The 4708-nt window shown below is 55.4% G+C and overlaps 1 protein-coding gene across 1 annotated transcript in view; it reads right to left on the reverse strand.

Moving 5' to 3' along the window:
- LTK (leukocyte receptor tyrosine kinase) overlaps nucleotides 1-4708 on the reverse strand; it is a 181756-nt gene that overhangs the window by 7498 nt on the left and 169550 nt on the right. The gene's annotated exons all lie outside the window — the stretch shown is intronic.

Below are 4708 nucleotides of genomic sequence, written 5' to 3' on the forward strand. Positions count from 1 at the left end.
CTGCCTGAAGAATCCATTATTTTTGGACCACAGCATACATGATCTTGACTTCTCATCTCATTTTCTGTCCTGAAAATTTCACCATGCAGGTTTGTTCCCACCTAATTCCCTGACCCTCTATTTCCACCCTGTATTTTGTGCAACCATTCATCTCTGTGCTACCTGAATGGTTGTCGGATACACCCATTTTGATCTGAGATGCATTTTGTGCCCACTTCACACAGGTACAAGTAACTGTACAAGGGGCATAGGTAGGGTGCTATGTTTTATCCTGATGCTGGATTTAAAATCAGAGTTTTTAAAACTCAAGTTTACTGATTATCAAGTAACTAAGCTAATATGCTTACATGTGCTAATCTGGACCCTGCAGATGCCCTTGGGCTCAGTCTGGGACAAACGTTAAGTGGGCTGTTGCATGAGGTAACTGTCAAACAATTAACCAGTGTGAATATTTTAGTGTAGATATCTCACCATGCCAACCCCACATTATGGATGCTCTCACTGTGGTGATGCTACCACAGGTACCCAGGGATTGCTCATACTGTTCAGATTTACCTCGGGTCTAGCCCTGGGGTGGGCAAAATATGGCCTACAGGCTGGATCTGGCCTGCCAATTGATTGTATCTGGCTGCAACTGCCTCTGTGGTGCTCTGCATGAGGCTGAGCCCCACTCATTTCTGCCAGGGGCAGCCTGTGCTGCATTCCCGCCTGCACCTGCTCTAGCTCCAGCTCCCAGCTGCCTTCCACCCACTCTGCCTGCCTGATGCAATGAGCAGCCACCTGTGGGCAGCCAAGTGGAGGGAAGCTGGAGCCCCATACACTGGGGCAGGAGCTGCCCTGCTACAGCTTCCCTCCCACCCGGCTGGGCATACCGGTGCCTGGCACCTGCTGCATGCTACCTGCTGCAATGGGCAGTGCAGCAGGGGCAGAAGGAGGAGAAGGAACCACTGGAGGCAAGGGGAACCGATCAGTACCTGGGCAGCTGTAGCAGCAACAAGAGCAGCTCCACTGGGAAGCTGCGCGTGCTACCCAGGGCCGGGACCATGGCCATCAGTGAACGCAAGATGGGTGCGGGTAGGACTGTGGCATGGGCTGCCCTGGATACGAGCAGATGAGGGTCAGCCCCATGTGGAGCACCATGGGGAGCAGATGCGGGCTAGATGAGGGCAGAAGGACCACACCTGTACCTACACCTGCACCGCACCACCCGGGTGAGCTCTGCTGCATGAACTCCCTATCCCGCCTCTCCCCTGTTGTCTCCTGGGACTTAGGATGTGGGCAGCCCACCCCCCAAATACACACTCACACACCTACCCCCATACACCCACCTTCATACCCCCCCAAATCCACCCCCCTCACACAAAATACAAGAGTAAGAATATTTTGAGCTATTATGCAATAGCCTCTATATATACTATTAAAAAAAAAAAGCCTGTCGCACCCCAGGCCCCCCAGCAGGACCCTGACCCGGACCCGCAGCACAGCCAGAGGTAGGTGGGGCCCATGGTGGGGGAGGGACCTAGTCAGCTACGGGGCAGCTGAGTGGAGCTGAAGAGAGTCACACCCCTCCTGGCTCCTATTTGGCCCAGGGAGCCATGCACCCAGTGCTACCTGGTGTGTGAGACAGGGGAAGGGGGGACACTTACCTGTCCTCTTCTTCTGTGTGGCAGGGACCCCCAGCCCTGAGAGCAGAGCGGCACCATCGGCGAGCCCTTCTGTGCATGCACACAGTTTAAAAAGGGCCCGCCAATGGCAAGGTCGCAGTTTAACCCCAGCTCCAGCAAAAGATGCACAGGCAGAAGCCTGCTGCACCTCCATTGAGCCCAGAAACCCCCAGGACCCCCCAGCAGGACCCCAACCGACCCCCAGTGCAGCTGGAGGTAGGTGGGACCTGCAGCGGAGGAGGGACCTAGCCAGCTGCAGGGCAGATGAGTGGAGCCAAGGAGGGTCACGCCCCCCCCCCCAGCTCCTACTTGGCCCAGCCCCCCAGGGAGTCATGCAACCAGAGCCTTGTGAACAGGACACTCAAACAGGCACACTTCTAGGCCCAGTGCATGAGTTAGCATGGGAGATCATGAAGAAGGGTGAGTGGGAGGGCCCAAGGCCCTGCCAGTGAGCCCCAAGGGAAGGTAGTCACAGCAGTAGTCAGACTACCATCGGTACAATGCGGATGGCCACACACCGCACCCTGAGGATCCCCGAGGAATCTGAGACCTCCCTCTCTGGCACCTCAGAGGCCTCCACCCAGACAGAAGCCATGGTTCTGGGCTCCACGCACATGGAGCCTCTGGCTCTCGGCTGTGGGGGCTGCCTGGCATGATTCCAGGCACATGGGACGAGGAGCATGGCCACCTCCCCTTGTGAGGTTTGCTCCACGTGGAGTCTCTGAGGCGCCAGATAGAGGAGCTCCAGGCAGCAGTCCAGAGACTGTGCGCCATCAGGGATGGTGAGCAGAAGATAGACTCCTACTGCCAGGCCCTTCACCCCATGGAGGCCAAGGGCAGACCAAGGTCACCTTCCAGGACAAGGGAGGACTTGAGGATCTCCAACACTGTCCAGTCAGGGGTTGGACCAAGGTGGTCAACGGCCCCAAGGCCTGTTGCACTAAGGTCGCCTCCCCTCTGGAGCTTCACAACAGGTATGAACCTCTTGCAGCCCCAGCAGCGACTGCAGAGCTGCCAGCTCCTGCAGGCAAGGGAGGATCACACACAGCTACCATCTCTGCTCTCCCTAAGGCCACACAGAGTGGTCGCTGTGGGAGACACCCTCTTGAGGGGGACTGAGGGAAAAATCTGCCACCCCAACCCCTTAGCCTGGGAGAAATACTGCCTCCCAGGAGCCCATATCCGGGACATAGCAGAGAGGATCTCAAAGCTCATCCGGCCCACCAGCCACTACCCTATGCCCCTTATCCATGTGAGCACGAATGACACGGCTCGGAGAAATCCTGGCCATGTCATGAGTGGCTACAGGGCTTTGGGAGCGGGGCTTAGGGGGTTAGGGGTGCAGGTGGTGTTTTTCTCGATCCTCCCAGTTTTGGGTCATGGGCTGAGGGAGAGGAAGACAGGTAGTCAACTGAAGACTGCAGTGCTGGTGTCATTGTGAAGGCTTTGGCTTCCATGGTCACATTCCGCTCTTTGGTGAGAGAGGCAGTGGTGTGCTGGGAAGAGATGGCCTCCACCTCACTTCACTGGGAGGAAGCTCTTAGCCAGAATGGCAGACCTGCTCAACTGGGCTTTAAACTAAGCCTACCAGGGGTGGGGGAACTACTGCCACAGTAAGCCCACTGGGCAACTTCTGCAAACCCAGCAGGCTAAGGCACACAGTGGAATCCACCCCTACCCCAGCCCTGGAACTATGTCCTCCTGGGAGTGCAGGGAAGACTAGGGCTTCAAACTGGGCACTTATGTACCTGCACACCAATGCCAGGAGCTTGGGGATCAAACAGAAGGAACTGGTCCTCCTGCTAAACAAGAATGACTACGATCTCATAGGGATAATGGAGACCTGGTGGGACTCCACTTATGACTGGGCCACAGGTATAGACGGCTATACCCTGTACAGGAGAGATCGTGCAGAAAAAAGGGGCGGGGGTGTCAGAATTCCATAGTGTATTTTGAGTCCATGAGTTTCTGTACCTACTACCTAGGAGGCTGATGAAGTGCAGTTCATAAGCCCATCTCTGAAAAGTGGTTTGTAAATCAAACAAGCACCTACAATTCAAACAGCCTGCCACCGGAGGTGGTTCAAGCGCCTACATTGAACACCTTCAAGAGCAAACTGGATGCTTATCTTGCTGGGATCCTATGACCCCAGCTGACTTCCTGCCCTTTGGGCAGGGGGCTGGACTCGATGATCTTCCAAGGTCCCTTCCAGCCCTAATGTCTATGAAATCTGACATCACTACCAGAAAGACAAACAAGGCTAGGGCAGAATACTTTAACTTACTTGGGCATTCCATTGCTGACCTCAGAGTGGCTGGGGGGCCTGCCGGGACAAAATTGGAGATATGGGCTGGGGCTATGGGAAAACCACTTTTCAGAGCTGGGCCTATGTAGTGCACTTTGTCAGCCTCCTAGGTACGGGAATTCATGGACTCAATATAGATTAGACAGTGGAATTCTGACACACTGCAACTTGCCGGACATCTGACTCCCCACGTACCTCTGCACTTTTACCTGCACTGATACATACCCATTCCCCTACCCCCACAGCCTGTCCCTCATTCCCTGATGCCTTCATTTTCATTTTCACTGACTGGCTTTCTTGCCTGCATGCAGTGCCAGGCAAGCCTTGGGCTTCTTTACTATTCCTTCCATCAAGGACCAGGAGACACACCAACTGTAGGTGCTTCCTCAGCCCGACAAAGGGTTTTTCAACGCAAAAGCTGGCATCCCAGGAAGCTAAGCTGAGCTCACCTGGAGCCTCACAACTTCACTGCAACCAGCAAGCCTCAGGCCTGTCAAAGATGTGACAGGTCTGGGCTTTCCCCAGCAAGGACTGTTTGTGTGTGCGTGCATTAGCTGGAGGTTTTGGTGCCTCCTACCCGCCTTAACCAGGGGATTGTTGGACATGGCATTTATGGGGCTGCTGCGCTGCCAGCAGTCCCTCCAGGCCTCCCTACCCTGGCAGGGTGCAGTTTTAGTGGTCATGCCCAGGACCTGGGGCCACCTCCTTCCCCATAGCCCCAGGCCACACCTCCAAATTC

This window comes from Alligator sinensis, unplaced genomic scaffold (assembly GCF_000455745.1).
Source record: "Alligator sinensis unplaced genomic scaffold, ASM45574v1 scaffold108_1, whole genome shotgun sequence".
NCBI lineage: Eukaryota > Metazoa > Chordata > Crocodylia > Alligatoridae > Alligator > Alligator sinensis.